This window comes from Brassica napus, chromosome A5 (genome assembly GCF_020379485.1).
Source record: "Brassica napus cultivar Da-Ae chromosome A5, Da-Ae, whole genome shotgun sequence".
Lineage (NCBI taxonomy): Eukaryota > Viridiplantae > Streptophyta > Magnoliopsida > Brassicales > Brassicaceae > Brassica > Brassica napus.
In genome coordinates, this window is record NC_063438.1 from 16,451,237 (window position 1) to 16,472,540 (window position 21,304).

The 21,304-nt window shown below is 41.8% G+C and overlaps 1 non-coding gene across 1 annotated transcript; it reads right to left on the minus strand.

The window, feature by feature from the left end:
* Positions 1-656: 656 nt before the first annotated feature.
* LOC125609669 lies at positions 657-763 on the minus strand. The gene has a single exon (XR_007339821.1). It is a non-coding gene; the product is annotated as a small nucleolar RNA R71 (small nucleolar RNA).
* Positions 764-21,304: the final 20,541 nt, after the last annotated feature.

Consider the following 21,304-nt stretch of genomic DNA (forward strand, 5'->3'; position numbering starts at 1 on the left):
TTTGTCGTCGATCGATACGCACAACCAACCGTCGACCGACACCAGACCTTCATCGTCGATCAATCCTAATCGTTCGACAACGATCGATATTACACCGCGTACGTCGATCGATACCGTGTCGTCAAAAATGGTAAACTTTATTATTCTAACACAGGACGAGAACGGAAACCTGTATGACCAGGACGGTCATCTGCGTAATGCAACAGGTCTGAAAATAGACGCTTAGGGGACTGTAATCCCTGATGCTGATACTACAGGAGCTGCTCAACCTGTAGACAAGGACCCTCGATCGAAACCACTGGCCGACTACAATCGCCCAGATGAGTACTATTCCAACAGATCAGCAATTCGACTTCCGGAGATCCAGAAGCAGAATTTTGAGCTGAAGCCTCAATACTACACTCTCGTGTCGCAGATACCCTACTCTGGGTTACCGCACAAGCATCCTATGGACCATCTAGAACGGTTCGAGGATTTTGTGGCTGCTATTCGGATGGAAGGAGTCCCCGAAGATTACCTGCTGTGCAAGCTCTTCAGATACGCTGAATGGAGAAGCGATGCACTGGCTTAGGCAGCTACCCACAGGATCCTTAACATCCTGGGCGGACATCAAGAATGCTTTCTTACGAAACTTCTTCGATGAGGCGCGCGCTGAAGAACTTCGAAACAAAATTTCCACATTCTCGCAGAAGGCTGGAGAGTCCTTCAAAGATGCGTGGATTAGATTTAGGTTCTTCCAGCGAGACTGTCCACACCACGGATTTAACGAAGTGCAGCTTCTAAGCATTTTCTTCCGAGGTCTCGCCTTGCAGTATCAAATGAATCTTGATACGGTGAGTGAAGGAAACTTCACTACTCAGAATCCGTTAGAAACTGTGAGACTTATCGAACACCTTGCTAACAGCAGCAGCACCAAAAACACTGACTCTGAACGGAAGAAGTCTGTAGCCTCTATCGGGAAGGAACAGATGGACGAAGTAAGAGCTAAGTTAGATGTGATGCACGAGCTTCTAAGGAAGCAAGTCTGTTTAGCTGAAGGAGAAGTAGTAGATACGAAAGGAGTAGATACGGAAGGAGAAGAAAATGTGAACTACATCGGAGGTACCTGATTCCAGAAATTTGGAAACCAGGGCGGAAACAGAAACTTCTTTGGAAATGGTCAAAGATGTAACCAAAGTTCACAATTTCAAAAACCCTTCAACAACAGCAAAAGCTACTCGAACTCCTACTACCAGAATCCACCACCCCAGACTCAGGAAAGCAAGATCGAAGAAATGCTTGATCGAGTACTGTTGGGACAACAACAAATCACCGTGGATTTCAACGGTAAAATAGACTCCGCCTACAACAATCTGAACACCAAAATCGAGACCTTAGGGACTCAAGTGAGAAAACTTGAAACACAAGTGATTCAGACTGGTGAAACTATAAAAAGGCTAGAAGCTTTCGCTAGAGAGGCAGGAGCTGACAAGGGAAAATACCACGTAAATGCCATCATAGATGATGATTTCTGGTAAGTGGTGAGACATGAGAAGCTCGAGGAAGGAGACTTCGAAATCGAAAGCTCCATGAGTCTCGGCGGATCCCAATGGTGTCGACCGATGTCGATGAACTCGCATCGATCGACAGACCATGACAAAGATCGATGGACGGATAACTCCAGTCATCGATCGACGTCATCTGCTAAATCGACTGAATGCAATGCAGTTCAAATTCTAACTCATGAGGAATTTGCAGCTAAGCATCCTCACCCACCCTCCCCTTTCTATGATAAAATCGATCGATCGGCTGAGCCAACCATCGATCGAACAGAGTGAGTCCGACGTCGATCGTCACAACACACCTCCCATCGATCGACAGGCACCTCTGACATACCGAGTGCGGTTACCCTCAATCGATAATGACTATATCAATGCACTCAAACCACCACCGAAACCATTAGCTAACCCACCCGAACCAAAACCCAACCCTTTAAATAGTTCACCAGAACCAGTTCAAGAAGATCAGGAAACTGAAGGGAGAAGTTTAAGGAAAAGAAAGGATAAAATTTCTAAGAACCTTAAGAGGGAAGCTAACGATAAGGAGATGGATGGTTTCACTAAAAGAATCCTCAGAATCCCAATCGAAAAACCTTTTGATGAAGCTTACTTCACACACCGGTTGTGGATGTTCTTCAGAGAAACAAAGGTAACTGAGGAGGACATTAGGAGAATGTTTCATCAAGTCAGAGAGAAGATGAGACAAAGGATCACATTGACGAAGAAGAGTGATCCTGAGAAGTTTGAAATACCATGTGATATCACTCAAATTACCCTAAAGAGTGTTACTCTCATCAAAAGAGGTCGAGTTATAGTACTTAGGGATCGAATCCACAAGGAGCTAGGGAACCGATTAGATCTAAACAATTTATAATAAACTAGGCTAATAGATTATAAAGCAGTAAAATAGCAATTAAATAAACAAAGCAGTAAACAAGTTGAACAAGTCAATTGTTTAGCTTGGCAAGGGTTGTTCGATGGAATGATGGTTGCTAGATCTAGGGTTTCTATTCAGGTGTTGGAGATTATAATTCCTATAGGTACCTATTTGTTGCATGCATGATATGTTAGAGCTCAATTGCTTAACTCAGTGATCAGCTGTCGCATGTTTCACTGGTTAACTCGCTAGATCTCGTGTCTCAACGGTTAGTATCTTGATCACGAAAGAGTGTCGACCGATGGTCCTATTGGGACATCGACCGATACACCTTTACCTATGTCTACCGATAGTCAGTTGAGGACATCGATCGACGGGTTCTAGCCAGGCCTATGCGCGAGATGATTTGCCCTATTAGGATGCTAAATTGGCGGTTAGCCCTCTCTAGCAATCCTAATATGATTGATAGATGTCAGGATGGGATAACAAAGATGCTTGTGTATGCAATCCTATGATCAATATTCTAGTTCATTACTCTAGAACAAGCAATAAGTATAGATCTATCATGAATATCACAACAAGGCAGATCTATAGTTTGGGGCTAATCTCACAAACCTATCTGAACCCTGGATCTAACAGGTGGATCTACTCAGACATGAAAACAGAAATCATATATGAATAGATAGAAAAACTGAAATGAAATATATCAATTAAACCAAAGGAGTTCCAGGAGGACTCTGATAGGAGTTCCTCCCTTCTCTCCTAACAAAACTATGAATCAAAGAAAGTGTGTAAAAAGCGTCAAGAAGTGTAGCCGTCAACAATGGCTTAGAAATAACATAAATAGGATTTCTGGTCGTCTAAGGACATTCTGGTAATTTGTGGCTTCTGGGCTTCACGCAGTCATAAAATATACAAGGCCCACGATCTGAGATCTCCATCGATCGACATGCAGAGTGCTGCATCGATCGACGTGCTTTCTCTCGCGAGGCAGACTGGCCACTCTTCTGTAAAACGGGTATAACTTCTGCTACAGGATGCTGATTTACCTGAGACCGGTGGCATTGGAAAGCTAAGTCAAGGCTCTATCTTGTGTCAAAATATGGGATCAATCTAACGGTCGGAAGGTCTCTATTCATAGCTAAACATCTCACGCGTCTGTGCAACTCTGCACCTCCAAAGGCTCCAAAAGACACCAAAATCACCATATTTCTCCTAAATACTGTAAATACTCTAAATAGACTCCAAACATAATAATTGTATCTTAAAACACTTTAAAACACTTATAGACCATGATTAAAAATTGGTAAAATATATGGTCTATCAACTCCCCCAGACTTACCCTTTTGCTTGTCCTCAAGCAAAACAGACGGGCAGTCTCTCTGAAAGAGGTTTTGAAAACAGCAGGGACTCACATGATTTAAAACTTAGAATCATCACCTCTACAATATTGCAATCCACATCTAAGAAATCCTAATCACAGAAGCACATTATACAATATCCTAGATTAGCAACCAAATTCACCTAGCAAACATCTTAGCAAATCATGTCTGACATTCCCCTCTACCAACCTCATTTCTTAACATAAATAAATGTGTATGCTTTACCTTGGGAGTATCGATCACAAGACACATGGACTCTTACCCCAACAGGTGTATGAGTAAACAGGTAGTCTTGTTTTGTTTTGTTTTACTCTATATCTCCCTTCTCTGAATCTTTTTTATCTCAATTCCAATGAACAAAGATGCTGATGCAGTCCATCTTATTCACCTTCTTTTCGATTTTTTTATTATTTTTTTTCTTTTCTTGTCAAAGTGTAGGCGAATAGTGGGGTCATCGCTAATGTACCTACTCCTCGCTTCCAACAATGTGTGATCATTCTATTATAGTCAGGAGACGCTCCTACCCCTCTAAACCGCAAGAAATCATCTCAATCTTTTATTTTATTTTATTAGGATGTCAAAGGGAGGAGAGAAGGAAACCAAAATCACTCAGACTTTTACCTTTCAGACCTGAAGGAGGAATGCGATCCAGTGTATACCAAGCTCTAAGACAAGCAGTTAAGTCAAATTAGGTTGGAGGTCAGCTTCGGTTCCTTCAAACAATCTCAGCAAATGTGAACATAGTTGACAGGTTGATCCACTTTAGTATCTTTAGTTCTATCTGCAATCAGTTAGTCTAGAATGGTGCTAAAGAGTGGTTAGATAACAAGCATGAATCTAATAAGTTCATTATCCCCTTCTTGACTTAATAAAAACAGTTTTGAAAACATTTTATAAAACTCAATAGATAAGCAAATATCAGTAAACATCCCCCCAGACTTAAATTACACTGTCCCCAGTGTATATCTAGTCGGAGTTATGGTTAGAACATAAATAATAAGTAGACAATTTAACAAGTAAGAATGATAACGTGCTCGACATCAGTGTCGATCGATGTTGATGAAGTGCTGTCGATTGATAGTGACATGGTCTCATCGGTCGATGGCTAGAGCAATCATTCAACACAATGAAGAGACTATCGATTGTTGGATATGAAGCGCTGTCAATTGATATCGAGCTGGTGTCATCGGTCGATGTGCTGAGCAATCGTCTACTCGGATCTGTTTTTTTTTTTTTTTAATTAACTAAAACACAATATTAGTAGAACTTCCCCCAGACTTAAACAACACTATCACTAGCGCTATCCAGTCTAAGATTGGTGGAAAAATAAATCATAAGGACAATATTTAACAAGGAAAAACGGTATACCTGCTTGGATGTGAGTGTCGAGCAACACAGTTAAGTGGCGATCGATACTCTTGATGCTCTGTCGATCGATGCCACGTAGCCATCATCGATTCTCCTGCAATCTCGTCTTCCTCGAATCTTGTCCTTTTACCGAACATAAACAAAACATTTAATACAATTAATAAATAAATAATAAAACCAATAATCAGTAAAAATAATAATAATATTTTTTTTCGATGAACAGTGCTTTGCTACAGTGTCGCTCGATGTTGCTGCTACAGTGTCTCTGCTATAGTACCGTTGTTACTGTTCATTTTTTTTTATACCTGAAATCTTTAGAAAACAAAGAATCAGTAATAAATGAAAGATAAACCATATTTAAAATTACCTAACAGTGGGTTGTCTCCCACTCAGTGCTTATTTTTAGTCATTAGCTTGACTTCTGGAGATCTGATTAAGTCCGCATAAGAATGAGAACTTGCGCCAAACCAAGTCTCAATGTCTACTCTTTGAAGCTTTATCATTCTTGTGTGAAAGCCTCCTCCATATACTCTTCTCCTTTGTCTATCATTTCAGCAATAAGGAGTGCTTTGAGCTTTGCAAAAGGCTGTGAGAAGCATCTGCTGCGCACTCTGGATTTTCTAACACCATCTGAGAAGTGGGGAATCAATGATAACTGAGGATCTCCCTTGATTCTTTTCCTCTTCTTCCAATTCTGCCTCTTCTTTCCCCCAGACTTGTCTGATCGCATGGTGGTGCCTCCATCAAAAAGATTCTGACACACTTCAAACTCTTTCTGCTCTGATTCGCGAAGGGTGTCGATCAATGGTATCTGACCGGTATCGATCGATGATAAAATGATAGTGTCAATCGATTTTGTTCTGTTGATGTCGCTCGATGGTACTTCTGCTGGGCAGTTATCTACTTCATCTCTAAATCGCAGCCCTCTTTGAGAAGCTTCTACGTACTTATTATCATCAAATACTCTACCATAGGAACTTAACTCCATACTTTTATCTGGTGGGATAGGAGATTCAGCTTCAAACACTTCATATGGAAAAACAAACTTCACAGGATCATGTATCCTCTTCACTCTTTTGCAAATCCCAACAGCTTCTTCTTCGCATAGAGGTGGTCTTAGATTTTCGGGGACAGAAAGGTGTGAGGCTCCAGACGTGTGTTCTTTTCTTTCAACCAGTTCTGGTTCAATCATGTATCCTGATAGTTCATCCAAACATGGGTGTCGATCGATGCAATTCGGTGGGTATCGAGCGATATAGTCGGGTGTATGTTGATCGATGTTAGACGGTGACTGTAGATCGATGTTGAAGGGTTGGTGTCGATCGATCTCATAAGGTTTATGTCGGTCGATGTTCTCAGCCTTTAAGGAATTTTCCAGACATTTTCCCGAAGCGGGCTGATCATCAAGCTTCTGCCGAAGCCATTCTTCCAACAACAGAAAGTCTTTCAGAGTGACTTTGTCGACATCTGAGGTAAGATCACAGCTTGTTTCATCGATGCTCTCATGTGTCGAGTTTGCAATGTCCTGAGGACAACTCGATCTTTCAGGGATTTCAAGTGGAATCGATCGATGACAAAAGTCTGTGTCGATCAATTCTGAGGTACTGGGGTCGATCGACGATGAGGTGGGGGTGACGATCGATGTTATGGTAAGGGTGTCGATCGATGATGAGCTCGTGTCACTAATATCAGCTACTTCTACTGTGCTCAGCTTTCCAGACTCATGTTGCTCATCATCCTCCACCATATATTCCAGCATAGACCTTATCTCAATCTCTAGATTTGTTGCAGCATCATAGAGAAATTTGTTGAGGAAGGCATATCTGATGTCATTCCAGGTAGTGAGAGATCCTGGTGGTAGCTTCTTCAACCAATGAGCTGCATCCCCAGCAAGAGAGTATGGAAATAGTTTGCAAAAGTAGTAGTCTTCAGAGACTCCATTGCATTTAATGGTCGATGCCAGATCTACAAATGTCTCCAGGTGGCTAGTGGGATCTTCATGAGGAAAACCATGGAAAGAATGCTGACCCACAAGAGAGATATATGCAGGGTGCAGCTCAAGGACAATATTCTGAAGTGCTGAACGACGCAATGCAGACCTTTTAGCATAGGCATCCTCAGGACTGTTATAGTCTCTAATTGCCTTCGGTCGTCCAGTCCTAACATACACAGTGGTAGCATCAGGGATTGTAGAAGGTATCGATCGATGACAAATATCTGTATCGATCGTTTCTGAAGTGCGGATATCGATCGATTCTGAGTTACTACTGTCGATCGATGCTGAAGTCGAATCTTTTGTATCAGCTTCTTCTACTTTGCTCTGCTCTCCTGATACATGATATTCATCATCCTTAACTGTATCATGGTTGACCAGCTTTTCTCTGTTCAATACGTCCTTCTGCTTACTCTCATCTGCATGGTGAACCTGAATGTATGGCTGCTTGACATGAGTTGTCGGTGTTCCAATATCTCCATTCTCCTCGCTGTAGATGACGTCAAGAATTTGACTCATACTAATCATTATTCCTTTCTCCCGATCTTTAATCATCTAGTCAAGCCTTTTACTTCGAGTTGCTACAGCCTCGCTGAAAAATTTGCCTATGAAGGCTTCTTTGATGTCTTCCTAGCAGGTTAGAGATCTTGGTTGCAGCTTACTGAACCAGCTAAAAGCATCTCCAGATAAACAATAGGGGAAGATCTTGCAGATAATGTGGTCTGCAGATATTTCATCGTGCTTGTTTGCTGAGGCTAACTCCTCAAGTCTCTTGATAAGATCTTTGGGATCCTTATGAGGAAGACTGTAAAATGGATCCTCACTTCCCCAATCATACCATTGACTTGTCAGATTAAAGGTATTCGTCTCAGCCACAACAATTACATCATGGATTACACTACCCTCTGCATTAATTAATTGTCTTGTGAGGCTGCAAGGGCGACCTTCTTCATCTCGCCAAATACATTTCTTGTCGATCTTAAGTATGAGCGATTCGACCTTCTCTGTCTCTCCGTAAGTGGTGTTCGTCATTGGAGGAACAGTGCCGCGATGAATAGTGTTTCGATGAACAGTGTCACGATGAACAGTATTCGAATGAACAGTGTCGCGATGAACAGTGTTCGGGTGAACAGTGTCGAGCGACAGTATATGAACAGTGTCGATCGACGGAAGATGAATAGTGTAGGTAAATAGTGTCACGATGAATAGTATCGCGATGAACAGTAATAGGATGAATAGTATTATGATGAACAGTACCTGGATCAATAGTACCTCGATGAATAGTACCACGGTGAACAGTGTTGTTTGACGATTTGTTGGCTCTGTCGATCACCGCTGCTTGTCGTTTGTCGATCGACGTCGAATGAATTGTGTCGATCGATTGATGGTGTATGCTGTCGATCGATTCTGCTTGGAGGGTGTCGATCGATACTTCCCTCTTAGACTTACGGATCGTGCATAGACCAGCAGGCTCCTTCCTCGAAGGACCTAGAAATCCTCTCTTCATTGCTCTGGTACTGATATGTATGTACCTGAAATAGAAGAAAAAAAATTATGAGTTTTTCGAACAGTAACAAAACCTAGACTAAATCTAACTAAACAAGATCTAATGGCGATCAAAGCTCCCCGGCAACGGCGCCAAATTTGATATCGCTCAAATTACTCTAAAGAGTGTTACTCTCATCAAAAGAGGTCGAGTTATAGTACTTAGGGATCGAATAAACAAGGAGCTAGGGAACCGATTAGATCTAAACAATTTATAATAAACTAGGCTAATAGATTATAAAGCAGTAAAATAGCAATTAAATAAACAAAGCAGTAAACAAGTTGAACAAGTCAATTGTTCAGCTTGGCAAGGGTTATTCGATGGAAGGATGGTTGCTAGATCTAGGGTTTCTATTCAGGTGTTGGAGATTATAATTCCTATAGGTACCTATTTGTTGCATGCATGATATATTAGAGCTCAACCGCTTAACTCAGTGATCAGTTGTCGCATGTTTCACTGGTTAACTCGCTAGATCTCGTGTCTCAATGGTTAGTATCTTGATCACGAAAGAGTGTCGACCGATGGTCCTATTGGGACATCGACCGATACACCTTTACCTACGTCGACCGATAGTCAGTTGAGGACATCGATCGACGGGTTCTAGCCAGGCCTATGCGCGAGATGATTTGCCCTATTAGGATGCTAAATTGGCGGTTAGCCCTCTCTAGCAATCCTAATATGATTGATAGATGTCAGGATGGGATAACAAGGATGCTTGTGTATGCAATCCTATCAATATTCTAGTTAATTACTCTAGAACAAGCAATAAGTATAGATCTATCATGAATATCACAACAAGGCAGATCTATAGTTTGAGTCTAATCCCACAAACCTATCTGAACCCTGGTTCTAACAGGTGGATCTACTCAGACATGAAAACAGAAATCATAGATGAATAGATAGAAAAACTGAAATGAAATAGATCAATAAAACCAAAGGAGTTCCAGGAGGACTCTGATAGGAGTTCCTCCCTTCTCTCCTGACAAAACTATGAATCAAAGAAAGTGTGTAAAAAGCGTCAAGAAGTGTAGCCGTCAACAATGGCTTAGAAATAACATAAATAGGGTTTATGGTCGTCCAAGGGCATTCTGGTAATTTGTGGCTTCTGGGCTTCACGCAGTCATAAAATATACAAGGCCCACGATGTGGGATCTCCATCGATCGACGTGCAGAGTGCTGCATCGATCGACGTGGCTTTCTCTTCTCGGTAGCTTCCTCTCGCGAGGTATACTGGCCACTCTTCAGTAAAACGGGCATAACTCCTGCTACAGGATGCTGATTGACCTGAGACTGGTGGCATTGGAAAGCTAACTCATAGCGTTATTTTATGTCAAAATATGGGCTCAATCTAAAGGTCGTAAGATCTCCATCCATAGCAAAACATCTAACACCGTCTGTGCAACTCTACACCTCCAAAGGCTCCAAAAGACTCCAAAATCACCATATTTCTCCTAAACGTCCCTGAACCTGTAAATACTCTAAATAGACTCCAAAACATAATAATTGTATCTTAAAACACTTTAAAACACTTATAGACCATGATTAAAAATGGGTAAAATATATGGTCTATCACCATGCGTAGTCAAGGGTGTTGAATTTCCCCATTCAATGTGTGACACATGAGCATCAGTTAGTATCCTCCCTAGGATCATGTCAGACCAGCTTGGTTTGACCATCGAACCTTCAACAGAATCTTTCACCTTTGTGGATCTTTCAGAAAAACGATCAGGAGGTATCATAAGAGATCTGGAGGTACATATTGGTAATGCCCTTGTCCCGGTAGATTTTTATGTCCTGGACATCAAGCTTAACTGGAACTCTTCACTTCTGCTTGGAAGATCTTTCCTAGCTACAGTAGGAGCTGTATGTGACATGAACAAAAACAAATTGTGTCTGACGCTGATAGACCCCAACATCCACTATGACCCTATCCAACCTAAGAGAAAGGTTATTAATTCTGTGGATTACGGGAAAGAACTTGGCTTCATTGGCGCATGCCATTGTGGAGCAGAGTACGAATCGGAGTACGAAACAGAGTACTCGGAATCAATCGACACCCCCACCTTTCCATCGATCGATTCCAATGAGTCAACGGTGACCGATGACCGCACTCGACGTAAAGCACCCAGTTGACCATTTCGCTCCACCTAATCATTGTTACCAACACTTTGCCTTCCAACCTCCAAGCAAGAGAGGACGTGATGATTATTCCATAGGCAGTTGGGCAGACAATGGTTTCCATGAAAGTTTTGCAGTTGATACTGTAATTACTTCACCTAACGAGGAGCATACAGAGGAATACGATAAGGATTATTGGAAGGAACGTGCAATAGAAATGTCTTTGCAGGATGAAAGATTTGAAATGCATAAGTTCACCAACATGTTCCTAACATCGCTCGACGATGTGCACTTCACATCGGTTGATACCCACCCTCGTCCAGCAAAACAACCGCTCACATCGATCGACACCCATACAGGAACATCAATCGATATTCGCGCCGCAGCGAAAATCAAGGAGCAGGAGAATATTCCCTCTCCAACTAGGTTTATAGATACCTATTTAAAACATTTTGCACCCTTGAAACCACCTCCACACACCAGAGCAGACACACAAGCAGAAAAGATGAACACTCTTCCATCTACGTCAACAGGAAAATCTATGAAGAGCAATCATCTCAAGAACACAAGTTCTGCAGAAATTATTCTGCCCTCGATCGATGCATCTGTATCAACATCGATCGATACTACTCTTAAACCTAATTTTTCTATTTCTAAATTTAATGATAATGCAAACATTGATTACGGTTTTCTAACACCTGATGAATTTGGTATTTTCAGGGACCCAGATGGCAATGCACGTGCAATGGATGAAAGGATTTACAAGTGTCCAGAGAACACATAGCAGATATCCTTCAAGTGGCCAATGGACCTGACAATCTATTCTCACAGCAACGTGGCACTCCAGACGTCATTCACACCGATCCAAACAAACACGTAGGAGTCGCCGCAACAGAAATCAACCCAGATCTATCACGCCAACCAAAAGGCCAAGCATCGATCGACGGGACAACTCAGACATCGATCGACAGGGTAACACCAACGTCGATCGATAAGGATGACCCGACGTCGATCGACAGACGTTACGAATTTGGACACCGCGCTTTAGACATGTACGGAGCCAGAAAGTTCATTTGGGAACGAAGGGACGAGTATGGAGTCTACAGAGATGAGTGTGGACACGCACGAGGCGTAGCTGGTGTGATGATACCTGTCACAAAGGACGACATCAGGAAATTACTAGAAAGAGCATCTCTTTTTGAAGAGAGCCACATCTGTCTTCCAGAACATGCCACTTCCTTCACACTCACAAGACTGGCACCAGAACTCTACACCAAAGATGAAATTAATGAGATGGTGTTTGGTATTTGTGGAGCTCAGGAGAAACTGGGAGAGGAGCTCAAATCATTGGTAGAAGATACACATCAACCTTTGGATAGAGGCTACAATGAGATTTTCAGAAGTATGGTAGAAATGAGGACAGAAATTGAGAGTTTACGACAGCAACTTGAGAAGGAAGCCACGACCTCAGCATCGATCGACGCACCACATGCACCATCGATCGACGTCAGTCTTCCTATAGCCCAGATCCCTGCAGAACCGCAATGTTCAGCAGAACACAATGATGAATGGGAAGTCTCATACATCAACACGAGGATAAACGACGTGTACTACCCTCTCAAAAACAACGTGGACTGGCTGAACACTAAAATCGAGCTACTACAGCAAGATCTGGACACCATTCACAAGAAGGACCAACAACCAGCTACATCGATCGTTGTGTGTACCATCACATCGCTCGACGCTAAGATCTCAGCCATGGATACTAGGCTGCAGACTTACGAAATCATGCATGACCGCTTCGTATCACCAGTCATGCTAGATCTAAACAAATTGTCTAGTCAAATACTTCATGCCCAAAGGAATATTCATAACATTACTAATCAAAATTTTTTGCAGGCAAACTCATTTCTGATCGACAGGCTACGAGGGCCATGGATCGATGGCAAGAATCTTGTGGAGTTACTTCCCTACACAGCAGCAGAGCTTGACAAGATCACATCCAAGATCTACACTGCTATGGACACCAAGGAGAAACGACTTGACAAACGTTGCGATGACATCTACTTCCCATTCGACAACAGAATCAGTGGACTAGACAGCCACGCAGAATGGCTACAGAAAGAAGTCAAAGCCATTCAGAGGCAACTCGCAACCCAACACTAGATATCAGCATCGATCTACAGGAAGCGAGCGAAATCGCTCGATGGTAAGTCGCCGAGATTGACCGACGAACACATAATCGCATCGATCGACGCCGAGTCTACACCAGCCGGTGAGCAGCGGATACACAAAACGATAGAGTCAATGCACGAGGAACTGATAGAACTTTCAGCATACGCCTATAACAACATAGGCTGGCACCAGGTCAGCATTAATAACGTTCAAGATAGGCTACAGCACATCTCCAATGTACTTGAGAAGATGGATGACAAATGGACAAGAAATGATGAGGCCACAAGAAGTTTCATTGCATCTTGGTCTAGAATGTGCAGAGATGACGTGGATGCTTGTTTTCCAACAGGCAGCTGTTTCTCCACCAAATAGACAATCACTACCACAGTCAAGCTAAATGACTATAACCAAGCGCTGAGTGGGAGGCAACCCACTATTAGGTATTTTATTTTGGTTTTATTAGCTAGCATTTATTTACTTTCGTTTTATTTCTTTCAGATTTAGGAGACCCAAGTAGGAGGACCTTAATATCGACCGCCGACGAGACGTCGACATCACTCGACATAGACAAACACGCGACGATTGATGTAACACTTTCCCATCGATCGATATCTAATCCGGTCAGATGTATCTTCCTCACTTGTTACATTTCGTACCTATGAACTATTCCATCATAACTCCGGCTGAGTTACACTGGGACAATGTAATTTAAGTCTGGGGGGGGAGATTTACTGATATAATTTATTTTATTCTTATATAAAAGGAATTTTAATAAATTATGCTTAGCTATTGAAAATAGGGACTATAATCTTATATTGATTTAAACTTGAATATCCAACCACTCTTTAGCACCATTTTAGATTTATTGATTGCAGATAGCACTATAGATGCTAAAGCAGATCAACCTATAAACTACACACTTGCCTTGAACGTATGAAGTAACCAAAGCTGATTTCTAACACTAAACCTGACATAACCGCTTGTCTTAGGGCTTGGTATACATGGGATCGGATTCTTCAGACAGGTCTGGAAGGTAACGCCTTGTGTAGATTATTTATCACAATTTCTCTCTCTAAATTTCGACCCTAGAATAGTTAATGATTTAAAAAAAAACAAAAATCTATTGTTTACTTAGGATGAGTCTGAACAGGACTTGGTGGCTAAAACCATTAAGGCTTGATTCATAAAGACTCCAATAAAAGAATTCGAAACGGGACTTGGAGGCGGCAATCTTGAAGGCTCGCTTTCGCAAAGAACTCTTGGATATAGGTCAAAAAGAAGTGAACAGAACTTGGTGGCAACCACCATTAAGTTTTGATTCATGGAAGCCTGTCCAATCTTGGTCACAGATCCTGCAATGGAAGCAGACTTTGACTCAAGAGAGAAAATTAGAGAGAGAGAAATTAGGAACTAACTTTTACCTGTAGCTCCAGATATTTGTCTGAAATCCTTGCATCCTATGATCGATACTCCCAAGGTAAATCATTCACTTTATATTTATGCTAAGAAATGAAATCAGTAGAGGGGATGTCAGACGTGAATTGATGAGTTATGTTATGTTATAAATAGTTGCTAAGCTAGAATATTGCATAGTGTGCTTCTGTGATTAGGACTTTTTAGATGTGGTTCCAAAATTGTTGAGGAAAAGATTTCTATGGTTTACAATCTATAAGTCCCTAATATTTTCAAACCTCTTTCAGAGAGACTACATGTATGTTTTGCTTGAGGACAAGCAAAAGGGTAAGTCTGGGGGAGTTGATATACCTTGGATTTGACCCCTTTTTATCCATGGTATATAAGTATTTTACTATATATATATATATATCTATGTTTTCTACTCTTCTAGGTATGTTTTCAGGTTCAGGTGCATTTCGGAGTAAAGCTATGACTTTGGAGCATTTTGGAGCTTAAAGGACATTTCACCCGAGCTGACCACGTAGAGGTCGACGAGAGGAAGAACAATCGATCGATGCGCATCAGTGCTGACGATCGATATCAGGAGATGCCTCGACAAATGAAGATTAATATCGATCGATGTACACAAGTACCATCGTTTGATGTCGAGACACCAGACACGCGACATTTTGGATTCAGCAGACTTAAAAACCAAGGCCAAGCCAAATTACCAAAATGCCCTGACGAGTTTTTAACCTAGTAGAATATATACTGCCTAAGTGTTTTGACGGCAGAAGAGGTTTTTTCTAGACCTAGTTTTGTTACAAGTTTCATTTGGGAGAGAAGATCACTTGTGATTGAAACTCCTTGTTTTCAATTCTTTTCATCTATACTATGAGTTTCTATTCCTTTATTGTTATGAATTGATTTGCTATGTCTGAGTAGTTCAATTATTAGATCCAGGGTTCAGATAGGTTTATGGGATTAGCCCCAAACTATAGATCTGTCTTGTTGTGATATTCATGATATATTTGTATTCATTGCTTGTTTTAGCCTTGCTAACTAGAACTTGATCATAGGATTGCATACTCAAGCAACCTTGTTATCCCATCCTGACATCTATCTATCATATTAGGATTTCTAGAGAGGGCTAACCGCCAATTTAGTATCTTAATAGGGCATTTCATACTCGCGCATTGGCCTGGCTAGAACCCGTCGATCGATGTCCTCAACTGACAATCGATCGACGTTGGCAAAGGTGTATCGGTCGACGTCTTAATAGACCATCGATCGACACTCTCTCGTCGTCGACATACTAACCGTTGAGACACGAGATCTAGTCTGTTAACCAGTGATACATGCGACAGCTGATCACTGAGTTAAGCGATTGAGCTCTAATATATCATGCATGCAACAGTTAGGCATCTATAGGTATTATAATCTCCAACACCTGAATAGTGGCCCTGCATCTAATATCATTTCCAACCAAGTTACATTTATTATTTACTCGCTTGTTACTATTGCTATTTCATTTAAACATTTACAATCCTTAGAATTAATAAACACTAGATTTAATTGTTCCCTAGCTCCTTGTGGATTCGATCTCTAAATACTACATCTGAACCTCTTTTGATGAGAGTAACACTCCTTAGGGTAATTTGAGTGGTATCAATGTACACAAGTACCATCGATCGATGTCGAGACATCAGACACGCGACATTTGGATTCAGCAGACTTAAAACCCAAGGCCAAGCCAAATTACCAAAATGCCCTGACGAGTTTTTAACCTAGTAAAGATTATATACTGCCTAAGTGTTTTGACGGCAGGGAGACCTTTTTTGTTACAAGTTTCACTTTGAGAGAGAGAGAAGATAGTTTTGGAGAGAAGATCACTTGTGATTGGAACTCCTTGTTTTCATTTCTTTTCATCTATACTATGAGTTTCTATTTCTTTATTGTTATGAATTGCTTTGCTATGTCTTAGTAGTTCAATTATTAGATCCAGGGTTCAGATAGGTTTGTGGGATTAGCCTCAAACTATAGATCTGCCTTGTTGTGATATTCATGATAGAGTTGTATTCATTGCTTGTTTTAGCCTTGCTAACTAGAACTTGATCATAGGATTGCATACTCAAGCACCCTTGTTATCCCATCCTGACATCTATCTATCATATTAGGACTGCTAGAGAGGGCTAACCGCCAATTTAGTATCTTAATAGGGCATATCATACTCGCGCATAGGCCTGGCTAGAACCCGTCGATCGATGTCCTCAACTGACTATCGATCGACGTAGGTAAAGGTGTATCGGTTGATGTACCTATAGGACCATCGGTCGACACTTTTTCGTTGTCAACATACTAACCGTTGAGACACGAGATCTAGCTTGTTAACCAGTGAAACATGCGGTAGTTGATCACTGAGTTAAGCGGTTGAGCTCTAACATATCATCCATGCAACAAATAGGCATCTATAGGTATTATCATCTCCAACACCTGAATAGTGGCCCTGCATCTAATATCATTTCCAACAAAGTTACATTTATTATTTACTTTGCTTATTACTATTGCTATTTCATTTAAACATTTACAACCCTTAGAATTAATAAACACTAGATTTAATTGTTCCCTAGCTCCTTATGGATTTGATCCCTAAGTACTACATCTGAACCTCTTTTGATGAGAGTAACACTCCTTAGGGTAATTTGAGTGGTATCAATCATCATCGAAAAATTTCTTAAGGAAGGCGTTTCTAATCTCTTCCAAACAAGTAAGGGATCCTGTTGTTAAACAGTTTAGCCATCTGAGCTTCTCCCTCTATGGAAAATGAGAATAGTTTGCAACAATTGTATTTATCTGGGATTAATTCTTCCAAACCTTCGATGTGATCTTGTGGGTTCTCAGAGAGAGATCCACAAAATGGGTTTCGACAAACCATACAGTAGTAATCTGCGTTAAACTTAGACTTCTTGGTATCGTCTCCTGGTATTTTAATAGCGGACCTATTGGAATAGGTTCTACCAGGATCTAGGTAGTCTTGCATAGGCAATCTTATATCTTCACCTTTTATCAAGGTGGGATTTATCATAACAGGGATTTCAGTCCCCTGTTTAGTTTGGCTGGTTTCATTGCTTAATTGACCTAGTGGTTCAGTTTGGACTACTTCCTCATTAATAAGCTCGGTAAAAGAAGACTTACCTGCTTCCGGCTGGGCGGTGTCGATCGATGTCGGGAGCTCCGTGTCAGTCGATTCTTCGGTCTCCACGTCGCTCGATAACATTACATCTTCGTCGATCGATGCTCGGCCAAACTCTATGTTCTCCATTTTCGTAACAAGTCTATACTAAATTCTAAATTAAATCTAATGGTAATAAAAAAGAGTCCCCGGCAATGGCGCCAAATTTGATATCACTCAAATTACCCTAAGGAGTGAATTAATCTCTCAAATAAGAGATTCAGATGTAGTACTTATGGATCGAATCCACAAGGACTTTAGGATAAGTCAATAGATCTAAGGGATTAGAAATAAAGATAGACTAAGAGATTTATTTGTTTTAAAAGCAGTAAATGATGAGTCAAACAAGGTAATTTTTTGGCGGTTTTAAGTTGAAGTTGTTCTAAGGATGGGAAAACAGCTAGACTTAGGCAAATTCTCAGGTATGAAAAGCATGCAACTTAGTTCAGACTAATGGTTTAACGGTTTTTGAACTCAAACAATGGTAAACAAGATAGATTTTCTTTACTATATCTTGGATCTCAACTGTCCTCTATTGATCTCGAGAAAGAGTCAATCGATGTGACTTAATGCACATCGCTCAATACACCTTTCAAACAATCGATCGACGCCAATGTCGTTACGTCGATCGACGGTTCTTCTAGCAAGCTTTGCGAGCGGGTTTGAATCTGTTCTCTAACCTTCTAGATCAACTCTCGTTGTTATCTAGTCAGTTAGATCACGCTGGCTATCTCAGGTATTAAGGCTAACGGTTGGTTATCTTAATTAATTCTAAGATCTAAAATGAGGGTGATCAATCCTAATTTTAGCATTAAGCTTAACAAACATGAAAGAACTATCAAAACACCTTCTTACAGTCTTATTAGCAGCACATACTTTCAACCTTTATGAGAAACCTAAATCTAACAATTGGGTTTACTCAGACATATTCATGAGAGACAAAATCATGATGGTTTGAATAAAACTCAAATGAAATATTGAACACAGAAAGTAAGAGTAATAGAAATAAAGAAGTTCAAGATCTTCTCTGTTATGCAATCTCAGATCTATCTCTCCAATCCTTAGCTCTTCTAATGGTAGCCAAAATGCTTCTTCTCCAAACTAGGTCTTTAGGAAAGTCTATGTCTAAAATGATACAAAACCCTCGTACATATAGCCTCACAGGCGGCTAGGGGCTTAAGTTGGAATTAATAAACTTTTAGGAAATGAAATATTCTAATTTCGTGATTAATCCTCGGGTGATCCAACATCGATCGATGGCGCTCAGCGGCTGTCGATCGATTTTAATTGGCTCTTGTTGATCGATATTGCTCTTCAAGTGTCGATCAATGCTATACGCGTAAAAGTACCCCAAAGCGTCCCAAAGGCATCATTTCCTTCTATTAAGCTACTGAACCTGTAATTTCTTTGAAAAGACTCTAAAACATAGTAAATAGATTCTAAAACACTTATATACCATAACTAAAACTGAGTGAAATTCATGGTATATCACTAGGTTCGCGGGGTCCGAGGTCTTCTCTGTAATTGCTATAGGACCTTGGTCTTCCCCTTCAGGGTGGTCTGGTAGCAGGATCGAGAGTTCTCTTGGTCTCCCATGATTACTCTGATGCCCCATGGTGTAGGAAACTTCACCATCTGATGAAGGGTTGAAGGGACTGCTCCCATGTCGTGAATCCAGGGTCGTCCCAAGATCATGTTATATGCTGATTGGCAATCTACGACCAGAAATTTGGTAGACATGTTGACTCCTTCAGCGTATACTTGGAGGATAGCCTCTCCGGTGGTTTACTTGACCGCGCCGCTGAATCCGATGAGTGGGGTTACAGACCATGCTTAGCGTTATGGGTGCTTTTCTTTGTGGTTGTGTGGCTTACTCCGCTTACTTCTGAGCCTCCGGATATGACATGGATCACCCGATCTTGGCGAGGTGGTGAGGTTGGTGCAGCTCCTTTGGAGTTCCCTGCTGTTTCTTTGCTGAGGTGGGCCTTGGGTTTCTCTGAGAGGAATTCTCGGAGATGCCCCTTTTGGAGTAATTCGTTGACCTCGATCGTTAGGGTGATGCAGTCTTCGATTTTATGGCCATGATCGCGGTGGAAGTCGCACCAGAGTTCTGGGTTCCAGAACGAATCAGGTGCTTTCATCTTTGGAGGCCACTTAAACTGTTGGCCCATCTGCCTAAGTGCATTGATCAGCTCTAGTGTTGATATTGAGAGATGAGAGATATCGGGCCAGGTAGATACCGATATTCCTTCTTCCTGCTCTTTAGGCCGGTACTGGAACCTGCCCCGGTTTCTAATACCGGAGTCCTTGGATCCTTATTGGGAGGCTCTTTCCTCTCGGTCCCCTTGATCTGATTGGGCTGACCTTTGGTCCTGCTTTGGTTGAGCCTTGGCACGGCTAGCAACATCTTCCTCCCACTTCACCTGCGCCCAGGCTCAGGACAGCACATCTTCCATGGTCTTGCAAGGGTACATGGTCAACTCTTTGTATAGCCCCCCATCTGGAAGTAGACCTCTTTTGAAGGCAGAGATCGTAGTAGGGATGCTGTATTTGGGGACCGCCACTTTCTTCTGGTTGAAGCGGGCTATGTAGTCTCGCAGGGGTTCCACTCGATGCTGAAGGATCTCGTATAGACCATCTGAAGTCTTCTCCAGGCTTCTACTACTTGCGAACTGGTCCACGAATTTGTCGCTCAGGCCTGCAAAGGAAGATATGGACCTGGTAGGGAGATTGATGTACCATTGCAAGGCAGGTCCGATCAGAGAACCGAACCCTTTGCACATCGTGGCTTCCCAGGATTCCTTAGGGAGTGCAACCGCCAACATCCTTTGCTTGTACTGCGCGATGTGATCGTCGGGGTCGCCAGTACTGTAACACCCCCGAACCGTCCTAAGCATAGGTCGACCCACCGGCCAACAATCAAACAAGAACATGACCGACGGACGACCCACACCAAGGGTTGGAAATGAAAGGCCAACCGGCCAGCCAACAATCAAACAAGAACATGACTGACCGTCCAACCCAACACCATGGTCCGGAAGCGCTACGTGACGGGCTAGGGACAATCCGGTCAGAGTCACAAATTTTACTCCACGACCTAGACCAGTTCATCCACTAACTCGTCCCGCTGCGTCAAGGCATAAGGCTTTGCAACCCGTACTTAGAGTTAGCGTTTTCCGTTAGATCAAGGCCTAAGGCTTTTCAACCCGTACCTCGACCTAACGTTGTGTTAGACCGGACTAGTCAAATATCAGAGTACTCATGAAGCGCATATAAAACAATTACTTTTATTGATTCAAGAAATATTCATACATTGAATAATTCAAGACTGGGCCCGGCCTAATGCCAAATCGAGTCAACATAACACAATTCACAATACCTTTTACAAAAGGCATGAAAATCTACACCGGCGGTCCTAACGTCCAGCACGAAGCTATCCGGTCATCCTTACCTAAAGCAACCTGCAAAAAGGACAACGGAGTTGGATGAGTAATCTAGTATTACTGAGTGAGCTGGCGGCCTCTACCCGCAACCTAGACTCTACCCAGACAACCCAAAATAACAATCAATCTAGCCCTAGCATGCAATAAAAGCTAAGGCTAAGAAAACCGTTACTAAGTTAGACTTGGCCTCCTGCCATGATCTAGCTTCAAGTAACGGGAACCTGCGTTAAAACAAGT